Source organism: Rutidosis leptorrhynchoides, chromosome 1 (assembly GCF_046630445.1).
Source record: "Rutidosis leptorrhynchoides isolate AG116_Rl617_1_P2 chromosome 1, CSIRO_AGI_Rlap_v1, whole genome shotgun sequence".
In the NCBI taxonomy this organism is placed as follows: domain Eukaryota; kingdom Viridiplantae; phylum Streptophyta; class Magnoliopsida; order Asterales; family Asteraceae; genus Rutidosis; species Rutidosis leptorrhynchoides.
In genome coordinates this window covers 287,337,557-287,350,030 of record NC_092333.1, presented here as the reverse complement: position 1 = coordinate 287,350,030, position 12,474 = coordinate 287,337,557, and positions in this window count along the sequence as shown.

Below are 12,474 nucleotides of genomic sequence, written 5' to 3'. Positions count from 1 at the left end.
CCTTATGGTACTTTTGCTTACAAACGCATGCCATTTGGACTTTGCAACGCCCCAGCAACCTTTCAAAGGTGTATGATGGCGATTTTTCACGACATGATAGAAAAATGCATGGAAGTTTTCATGGATGACTTTTCAGTCTTCGGTGATACATTTGAATCATGTCTAGTTAATCTGGAACGAATGCTAATTAGATGCGAAAAATCAAATCTAGTTCTTAATTGGGAGAAATGCCATTTCATGGTTAAAGAAGGCATCGTTCTTGGTCATAAAATTTCAAAAGAAGGAATTGAAGTGGATAGAGCTAAAGTAGATGTAATTGCTAAACTTTCACATCCCACCAATGTTAGAGGAGTTAGGAGTTTTCTAGGGCATGCCGATTTTTACCGACGTTTCATAAAAGATTTTTCTAAAATTGCCACTTTTATGAATAAACTCCTAGAAAAGGATGCTCCATTCATCTTTTCAGATGAGTGTATCAAATCTTTTAATATTCTTAAAGAAAAACTCACTAATGCGCCGATCATGATAACACCAAATTGGAATCTACCATTTGAACTAATGTGCGATGCAAGTGATTTTGCAATGGGAGCCGTTTTAGGACAAAGGATTGAAAAACGATTTCAACCTATATATTATGAAAGTAAGACGTTACAAGGAGCACAAATGAACTATACAACTACTGAAAAAGAACTCCTTGCTATTGTCTTTGCTTTTGACAAATTTCGATCATATCTCGTTCTAGCAAAAACGGTGGTCTATACCGACCATTCTGCTCTTAGATACCTATTTTCAAAACAAGATGCTAAACCAATATTAATCCGTTGGATCTTACTCTTACAAGAGTTTGATATTGAAATTCGAGATAAAAGAGGAGCAGAAAATCTCGCCGCTGATCATCTTTCTCGTCTTGAAAATCCCGAATTAGAAGTTCTAAATGAATAGGCCATACAAGACAACTTTCCTGATGAATATCTATTGAAGATAGATTATAAAGAAATTCCATGGTTTGCAGACTATGCAAACTACTTAGCTTGTGGATTCCTTGAAAAAGGATTATCGTACCAAAAACGAAAGAAATTCTTCAGTGGTATAAAACACTATTTCTGGGAAGATCCACATTTGTTTAAAAGTTGTCCAGATGGAATAATACGCCGATGTGTATTTAGAGATAAAGCTAGTAAAATTTTAAACCATTGTCACACAGGACCAACAGGAGGGCATTATGGGCCTCAACTAACAGCAAGAAAAGTTTATGATGCTGGATTCTATTGGCCTACAATTTACAAAGACGCACACCTTCTTTGCAAATCCTGTGATGCTTGTCAAAGGGCCGGAAAAATAAGTCAACGTGATGAAATGCCACAAAATGTCATCCAAGTATGTGAAGTATTTGACATTTGGGGTATTGACTTTATGGGTCCATTTCCAAAATCTCATAATAATCTATATATACTCGTAGCCATTGATTATGTATCTAAATGGGCGGAAGCACAAGCTCTCCCAACTAACGATGCACGAGTTGTAGTCAACTTTTTAAAACATCTTTTTGCAAGGTTTGGAACACCGAAAGCTTTAATAAGTGATCGGGGTACTCATTTTTGTAATAATCAACTTGAGAAAGTTCTTAAAAGATATGGAGTAACTCATAAAATCTCAACCGCATATCATCCACAAACAAGTGGACAAGTTGAAAATACCAACCGAGCTTTAAAACGTATTCTAGAGAAAACCGTAGGATCAAATCCGAAGGAATGGTCCATTAAATTGGAGGATGCACTCTGGGCTTTTAGAACAGCCTACAAAACTCCAATTGGAACCACACCTTTTAAACTTGTTTATGGAAAAGCATGTCATCTTCCAGTAGAAATTGAACACAAAGCATTTTGGGCTTTGAAGACATGTAATCTTGATTTACATGAAGCCGGACGTCTACGATTAAGTCAACTAAACGAATTAGAAGAATTAAGACATGAAGCATACGAAAATTCGTTAATCTATAAAGAAAGAACGAAGAAATGGCATGATAAAAGAATCAGAAGTTCAAAAGAATTTAAAGAAGGAGACAGAGTTCTTCTTTTCAATTCACGATTCAAGCTATTTCCTGGAAAATTGAAATCAAGATGGTCTGGACCATTCATAGTCAAAAGAGTTTTCCCATACGGAACGATAGAATTGATAAATTCAAATGGGATTGAATTTAAAGTTAATGGTCACAGAGTTAAACACTACATATATAGTCCGATGGAAGTCGACAACGAAGTTAATCACAATTTCGACACCACAGCTAACTAAGTGTGGGGAGAATCAAGTCTTTAAAGGATAATATGTATTTCTGTTAGAGTTAGATTGTCTGTTTTCGTGTAGTTCTCGAAAATGGAACCCGAATGGTCTTTCCCTAGCAGACCCTAAAGAACTAGTCTTCTCCCCCCATTCTGAATTTTTATTTTTTTTAGGTTCTTACAAAATGAAGACTGCCTGTGAACTAAACCATGGTCTAATGCTACACGCTTTGATCACTAAACGTAATAATGACACACTACCGAGTGAAATAGTATCAGTAATCAGAGAAAGAATGGACGGAGTTAGAAAAGAATCCAGATGCAAAGATAATAAGTTACAATTTGGTAAAGGAAAATCAAAATCCGCAGCGAAAAGAAGAGCACGACACCTAGAAAGATGTCACAAATGCGGAAAATGGTCACATGGAGGTAAATGTTCAAATAATCAAACCTATTCAAATACCGAATTTGTTACTTTATGCAGAGACGGACCGTTCATATGTATAGAAGAAAAGACACTGAATGCTCGAGGTTACGCCTATGTAGCTATGGAAAACCAATTAAACCGACTATCTTATGAATGGGATAGATCATATAACTAAGAAATCTATTTCACAGGTAAGTTTGTACAGTTTTTATTTTATTTTTTTATTTTTAACCTTTTGATAATAAACGCTAATTTGTTCGCTATAAAGTATTAAATTGGTATTGAATAAAATTAGGTTTGGCGACCAAAATTATTGATATCATTCAAAAATTTATTACATCACTGCGAAATTTAACGTTTATTCTTAAGGTATAAATATCGTTAATCAATCAACCCAAAATATTTCAAAAATTCGTCATGAGTTAAATTAGGTCTTGGAACCGAAATTACTTTACCGAAAAGAGGGGCGCATATTTTTGATAATATTTGATTGATTAAAGTGGGATAAAAAGCCAAAAAGATTTTTAATTTTATTTTTACCATGTTTTTAAAATTAATATATAAATCTTAAATTAATATTGTAAACTTTGTAAAAACAATATATTTAAAATTATAAATATTGAAAAATTAATATAAGTTTGGTGTGAATTTATAATATAAATTTTTAAAATTAAGTTTGGTGTGAATTTTTAATTTTTAAAAAATGAATTTTTAATTTTATGCATTTCAAATTTTAAGTTTTGTGTGAATTTTTAATATTAATTTTGAATTTTATATTTAAATTGTGTGAATTTAAAAACAAAAATTTACTTTATCTCATTAAGTTAAAAATATGATTTTTAAAATTCGTCGTAAGTTGAAGACTAGGTCTTTGAACCGAAATTGCTTTACCCGAGGGAGGGACGAGAACTTTTATTATCATTATTTTTAATCTTATTGAATTAAAGTATGCCAAAAACATTAAAAAAACCCCAAAAATCTTAGCTTTTAAAACAATCGCTACAAAAAGACAAATTTTAAAATTTTGTCGAAGGACGGACTAGGATATCGATCCGAAACGACCTCGTCCTAAATAACAAGGGAAATAAAATTTTAAAATTAATTACTTAATTGTTTTAATTAGTATAAGATATATATATAAAAAAAAATAAAAAATCAAACTCCGCGACTCGCGGAGTTTGAAGGGTCCAAACACCACGACTCACGGAGGGACTAAAAATCAGAAAAAAATATAACCGCAGAACTGATCAGTCCCCAACCCACAAAAACAAAAACCTGCGAAAATACTGCCGAAAATACACGAAAAAACCCCCAAAATCACAATTTTTAACCGTTAATCATCAAATCTTTTACTAAAATCATGTTGAGAAGGATGCTATCAAGGAATTACTCAAGAAAAACGGTAAATTTCTACACCTAAACACCATTTAATCCGAAAATTAGTGTTCTTGAGCAATTTTTTCCCCAATTTGATTTTGATGCTTTTTAGTGTAATTATGCTTAAATTGTTTATGTATTATGCTTGTATAACCTAGATTGATGCTATTTAACATGATTAGAAGCCTTAAACTTCAAATTTTGAGTAATCTGGGGTTTGTGTTCTTGAGCAATTTGAGGCTTTTTGATATAAACAGGTTATGGCCGATTTTTGTCATGAATTGTTGCTAAATTAAGTAGTGTAACATGTCTAGGTAGTTAAATGATCCAAACTTTGAGCCTAAACATGATTTTGAGAATTAAAGTGGACTTTTTCAAGTCTAAAAATTCATGAACTTGATTTTTGAGAGATAATGCCATTTGAAACTTGTTTAATTGCTAGTAATGATTATTTTGACATGTTATTTGAGTTGAATGCTTATGAACTTGGCAAACATTTTCGTATATGCTTATTTGAAAAAGTGTAGATTTGATGAAAATATGAAAATGAGCTTAAGTTTGATATAAATTGATCATGTCATTGTAATTATTTAGATTGATGATTTTGCTGACACTAATGCATATTTGGATGCACTAAAATTGTGTTTGATGTGTTTTGCAGACTGAAAGGGGTGAATCTTCATCCCAAGCTCGCAATGCTCCTGTTGAGAATGCGGAACAACAGGAGGTGGATAACTACTACAAGCAAGATATACCTCATCCAGTCATGACATTTTCTGATATGCACTTGGAAGATTTGCATCCGAACCTGAGATTTGACAGACTTTGGATAGATTATCCAAAATACCAAAGGGGTATTTTGCTTTGGACTAAACTAAAAAGTTTTACCTGATTTATTGTAAGAAAGATGGATCTACACGATGAATCAATTCCATCATTAAAAGGAAGTAAAGTCTTCCGAAAAAGACACGCGCTTCTTGATTTAGGTCAAGAAGTTGTCGTCCAGACCAGCTGTAGGTTGACGAAAAATCTAGAAAAGTCATCACTAAAATCAGCAGGAAATCCACGGACCTCAGCATTAAACAGGGTCGCCAAGTGGTCAGATTTATCCTAACCATGAGAAGGATTTATCTCGTAAAATGGGGGGGCACCATGCAAATTAGCTGGATAAGACTAATGAATCAGATCCCCAGAAAGGATAATCTCCTTAAAAGAAAAAAAAAATCAGCTTTTAAGCCTGATATTACTCAATCCTTGAGATTGACCTTAAAGATTGAGAATTACAAACTCATGGAATTCAATGATATCTAAACTCGAGCTTGAACGAGAAAATATTTTGATCAAAATTACAAACCGATTTGTTTTCTGAAAACCCTATTTTCAATGCGTTTATTACCATTGAACGTAAAATTCTAGGAATTCACCTGGAATTCATTAGGTCACCTGAACTAAATCGGGTGTCAACCGTGAGAACGGTGGTTGCATAGCATGGTCAAAGACAGGACCTTGTGCCAGACCGAAAAATTATAAGGGTGAGCTTTACTATTGCTCCTACCAATGATAGTAATTGCGTCCGACACGTTATAGACCATAATTAAAAGCATGTCAGGGGACATTGCCTTAACAGTTGCTTGTTCAACGCTTTCCTTTACAACCGGACGGTAGTTTACCGAAAGGTAATATACGGGACAAGTAAACTGGACGTGTTACTTTCCAAATACAAGGTTAGCAAGTGGGTGACACAAAACCATAAGTTTTGAGCTAAAATTTTCAAATCTGAAACCCACCAAACCCACAAAAATAATTTGCAAACACCGGTGAAGGGTTATTCCGGAAAACTAATCTAGGGTAAAAACTAGATTTAATTTTCAAAAGATCAAATGTTTTCATAAAGATCCAATTTCCTTAATGGATCTAAATTTTTATAGTCATGTGGGACTGTAAACCATATCGTTACTACCATTGTTTATACCGCCGTATAGAAATCACTGATGTACAAAGTGTGAAGAATAAAGAAGTGATTCTAGTATTTCAAGACGATATTGCTTGAGGACAAGCAACGCTCAAGTGTGGGAATATTTGATAATGCTAAAAACGAACATATATTGCATAGCATTATTCCTCAAGAAAGACAAGCTTTTAGTTGCAATTGTTCTATTTAAAAGTGATATTCGTTTAAATAATAAAAGATGAAGACAAAAGACAGATTCGACGAATTGAAGACGCAAACGACCAAAAAGCTCAAAAGTACAAAATACAATCAAAGAGGTTCCAATTATTGATAAGAAACGTCTCGAAATTACAAGAGTACAAGATTCAGAACGCAAAGTACAAGATATTAAATTGTACGCAAGGACGTTCGAAAATCCGGAACCGGGACCAGAGTTAACTCTCAACGCTCGATGCAACGGACTAAAAATTACAAGTCAACTATGCACATAAATATAATATAATATTTAAATAATTCTTATAATTATTTATATATTATATAAATATTTAAAACTGTCGGTAAACAAAGAGCCAAACTTGTGTGAGCTGTAAAAGCAAACTCCGCGACTCGCGGAGTTTGAAGGCAAAAAGGGTCGCGAGTCGCGGAGCCCCAAATTTTGAAACTCCCTATAAAGCTCGCGCATTCTGATCGTAAAAATCATCCTTTTTCTTCTTCTCTCATATACGTAAATATATATATATAATTTATATTTTAATTTTAATTTTAATTTTAAATCCTAATAATAAGGGTATGTTAGCGAATGTTGTAAGGGTGTAAGTCGAAATTCTGTCCGTGTAACGCTACGCTATTTTTAATCATTGTAAGTTATGTTCAACCTTTTTATATTAATGTCTCGTAGCTAAGTTATTATTATGCTTATTTAATCCGAAGTAATCATGATGTTGGGCTAATTACTAAAATTGGGTAATTGGGCTTTGTACCATAATTGGGGTTTGGACAAAAGAACGACACTTGTAGAAATTAGACTATGGGCTATTAATGGGCTTTATATTTGTTTAACTAAATGATAGTTTGTTAATGTTAATATAAAGATTTACAATTGGACGTCCCTATAAATTACCATATACACTCGATCGGACACGATGGGCGGGGTATTTATATGTACAAATAATCGTTCATTTAATCGGACACGGGAATGGATTAATAGCCACTAGAATAATTAAAACAGGGTTGAAATTATGTACAAGGACACTTGGTATAATTGATAACAAAATATTAAAACCTTGGGTTACACTCAGTCGACATCCTGGTGTAATTATTAAACAAAGTATTAAAATCTTGTTACAGTTTAAGTCCCCAATTAGTTGGAATATTTAACTTCGGGTATAAGGATAATTTGACGAGGATACTCGCACTTTATATTTATGACTGATGGACTGTTATGGACAAAAACCAGACGGACATATTAAATAATCCAGGACAAAGGACAATTAACCCATGGGCATAAAACTAAATTCAACACGTCAAACATCATGATTACGGAAGTTTAAATAAGCATAATTCTTTTATTTCATATTTAATTTCCTTTATTTTATATTTAATTGCACTTCTAATTATCGCATTTTTATTTATTGTTATTGTATTTAATTGCACTTTTAATTATCGTACTTTTTAATTATCGCAAGTTTATTTTATCGCACTTTTATTATTCGCAATTTCATTATCGTTATTTACTTTACGCTTTAAATTAAGTCTTGTATTTATTTATTATTTTACATTTAGTTTTAACTGCGACTAAAGTTTTAAAATCGACAAACCGGTCATTAAACGGTAAAAAACCCCCTTTATAATAATAATATTACTTATATATATATTTGTATTTTTATAAAAGTAAACTAATATAGCATTAAGCTTTGTTTAAAAAGATTTCCTGTGGAACGAACCGGACTTACTAAAAACTACACTACTGTACGATTAGGTACACTGCCTATAAGTGTTGTAGCAAGGTTTAAGTATATCCATTCTCTAAATAAATAAATATCTTGTGTAAAATTGTATCGTATTTAATAGTATTTCCTGCAAAATTTAATAGTATTTCGTATACCCCACCTCGCACGACATCAAGTATTTTTGGCGCCGCTGCCGGGGAACTCTTAAACGCCGGAAGCGCAACGCTAAATATAAAAATAAAAATAAAAAGATTTTTAGTTTACTTTTATTAAAATTCTTTTTTTATAAAAATACGTTTTTAATTATTCGAAAATATAAAAATAAAAATATAAATATAAATACTTTTAGGAGTTTGATAAATATTTAAGTTTTATAAAGTTTCTTTATTTTTATTTTGTAAAAATATAAGTTTTATTTAATTTATTTTATAAATATATTTTATAAATATAAAACCGAAAAAAAAAAATTTATAAATCTATTTATAAGATATTTTTAAAGTTATAAAGTAGTTCTATTTTTATTTAAGTTTTTAAAATATAAGTTTTTATTATATATAAATTTTAGATTATAAAACAGAAAATATAAAAACAGAAAATAAAACAGAAAATAAAAAAAAATAAAAAAACGCGTCAATTTAAACTGTACCAGAGTTGAATTCTGGAACCCCGCGACTCGCGGGGTTTGCTGCTTGAAATACCGCGACTCGCGGAGCTAGTCTGACGCGCTGACAGAACCCTAATTCAGCATTAATTACGGGTAATTATTAATTATTATAATTATTAACCCTAATTATTATTATTATTATTATTAGTTTTATTTTAAGTTACTCTTTATTTAATTTATATTTTAGTTAAATTAGTTTAATTAAATTGTAAAATTAATAGTTTTAATAAATAAATAATATAAAAATAATATTTTTATAAAAATTGTATTTTTTACAACTTTTAGTATATTTTTATATTTTGTCCCTTTTTAATTGTTTTAGCCTAATATTTGTATATTTTTAGCCCATATTTAGTTTTAAACTTAGTTTTTTACCATAGTTATTTTTATTTCTAGATTTTTAGGCTTTGCCGTAGAATTCCTTAAGTGCTTTTTCTTTAGATTAAGATTTAGGTGCTTTAGAATTTTGCGACGCCTTTTTAAGTTTTAGTTTCTTTTTAAGTTATTTCCATTTGGGATTTAGTTTTTCCTGTAAGCTTTAATATTTTTAGACACCTTTTACCTATGTATCAATTATCATTCCAATTAGTAATCTCAATTTGCGATTATAATTTTAAGTTAGTTGTAGTAATAAGGTTAGGTTAGTCAAGTGTTTTTAAGTTTTATAAGTTTCTTTTATTTTTCCGTCACCTTTTATTTTTCAATTATTTTTCTTTTTCGACCTTTTTCGACGAACTCTTTTTCTTTCTTATTTCTTGCTATTCTAGTTTTAGGACATAGATTTTTATTCTACTTCTTATCTAAATTTCTTAAAATTACGAAAATTTATTTTAAGTGGTTAAATTGATAGACATCAAAATTTTCTGGTTCGTAGTAATAGTTGGATTTGTACGTGGACCGGGTTATTGGAGCCAAACAGTCCTCAATTATATTGAGACCAAACGAATCATGCCCCTCTGCTGCATCTTTTGGCTATTCGAAACGTGGGCAAAATCAGAAAAGTCTATTGATTGGATAACTTATTATAATTTTTCTTTCCTTTTTTAAAACTAATAGGATATTCAGTGAATGCACCGAGCAAGACGTTCACCACCTTTTGTACGTTCACCACCTGTAACTAGATCAAGACATTTAGCAAATATTACTGCCGTTGATTTTTCTTTAGAATCGTCATCCAGTCGACCAAGTACTCTAGTTCAAATTTCCGATAATCCATTTTTTGAACCCGACCTCACAATTGAGAATCCGGAGAATATTCAGGAACGATTCGTAGATCCTGAACCACTAAACTTTCCTCCGGAACCACCAATCATTCAAACAGAGATTGTTGAGGAACGAACCATTCCGATTCAACAAATTCAATTATGGAGAATCTGGAACCTTTAAGTATGGAAGACCGAATGAGAGCTAAACGCACTGGCCAAGGTCACGCAATTTGAAATGTCCCGTTCTTATTGATTAAAAACGTTCCATATTAATTGATTTCGTTGCGAGGTTTTGACCTCTATATGAGACGTTTTTCAAAGACTACATTCATTTTAAAACAAACCATAACCTTTATTTCATCAATAAAGGTTTAAAAAGCTTTACGTAGATTATCAAATAATGATAATCTAAAATATCCTGTTTACACACGACCATTACATAATGGTTTTCAATACAAATATGTTACAACAAAATAAGTTTCTTGAATGCAGTTTTTACACAATATCATACAAGCATGGACTCCAAATCTCGTCCTTATTTAAGTATGCGACAACGGAAGCTCTTAATAATCACCTGAGAATAAACATGCTTAAAACGTCAACAAAAATGTTGGTGAGTTATAGGTTTAACCTATATATATCAAATCATAATAATAGACCACAAGATTTCATATTTCAATACACATCCCATACATAGAGATAAAAATCATTCATATGGTGAACACCTGGTAACCGACATTAACAAGATGCATATATAAGAATATCCCCATCATTCCGGGACACCCTTCGGATATGATATAAATTTCGAAGTACTAAAGCATCCGGTACTTTGGATGGGGTTTGTTAGGCCCAATAGATCTATCTTTAGGATTCGCGTCAATTAGGGTGTTTGTTCCCTAATTCTTAGATTACCAGACTTAATAAAAAGGGGCATATTCAATTTCGATAATTCAACCATAGAATGTAGTTTCACGTACTTGTGTCTATTTTGTAAATCATTTATAAAACCTGCATGTATTCTCATCCCAAAAATATTAGATTTTAAAAGTGGGACTATAACTCACTTTCATAGATTTTTACTTCGTCGGGAAGTAAGACTTGGCCACTGGTTGATTCATGAACCTATAACAATATATACATATATATCAAAGTATGTTCAAAATATATTTACAACACTTTTAATATATTTTGATGTTTTAAGTTTATTAAGTCAGCTGTCCTCGTTAGTAACCTACAACTAGTTGTCCACAGTTAGATGTACAGAAATAAATCGATAAATATTATCTTGAATCAATCCACGACCCAGTGTATATGTATCTCAGTATTGATCACAACTCAAACTATATATATTTTGGAATCAACCTCAACCCTGTATAGCTAACTCCAACATTCACATATAGAGTGTCTATGGTTGTTCCGAAATATATATAGATGTGTCGACATGATAGGTCGAAACATTGTATATGTGTCGATGGTATCTCAAGATTACATAATATACAATACAAGTTGATTAAGTTATGGTTGGAATAGATTTGTTACCAATTTTCACGTAGCTAAAATGAGAAAAATTATCCAATCTTGTTTTACCCATAACTTCTTCATTTTAAATCCGTTTTGAGTTAATCAAATTGCTATGGTTTCATATTGAACTCTATTTTATGAATCTAAACAGAAAAAGTATAGGTTTATAGTCGGAAAAATAAGTTACAAGTCATTTTTGTAAAGGTAGTCATTTCAGTCGAAAGAACGACGTCTAGATGACCATTTTAGAAAACATACTTCCACTTTGAGTTTAACCATAATTTTTGGATATAGTTTCATGTTCATAATAAAAATCATTTTCTCAGAATAACAACTTTTAAATCAAAGTTTATCATAGTTTTTAATTAACTAACCCAAAACAGCCCGCGGTGTTACTACGACGGCGTAAATCCGGTTTTACAGTGTGTTTCGTGTTTCCAGGTTTTAAATCATTAAGTTAGCATATCATATAGATATATAACATGTGTTTAGTTGATTTTAAAAGTCAAGTTAGAAGGATTAACTTTTGTTTGCGAACAAGTTTAGAATTAACTAAACTATGTTCTAGTGATTACAAGTTTAAACCTTCGAATAAGATAGCTTTATATATATGAATCGAATGATGTTATGAACATCATTACTACCTTAAGTTCCTTGGATAAACCTACTGGAAAAGAGAAAAATGGATCTAGCTTCAACGGATCCTTGGATGGCTCGAAGTTCTTGAAGCAGAATCATGACACGAAAACAAGTTCAAGTAAGATCATCACTTGAAATAAGATTGTTATAGTTATAGAAATTGAACCAAAGTTTGAATATGATTATTACCTTGTATTAGAATGATAACCTACTGTAAGAAACAAAGATTTCTTGAGGTTGGATGATCACCTTACAAGATTTGAAAGTGAGCTAGCAAACTTGAAAGTATTCTTGATTTTATGTAACTAGAACTTGTAGAATATATGAAGAACACTTAGAACTTGAAGATAGAACTTGAGAGAGATCAATTAGATGAAGAAAATTGAAGAATGAAAGTGTTTGTAGGTGTTTTTGGTCGTTGTTGTATGGATTAGATATAAAGGATATGTAATTTTGTTTTCA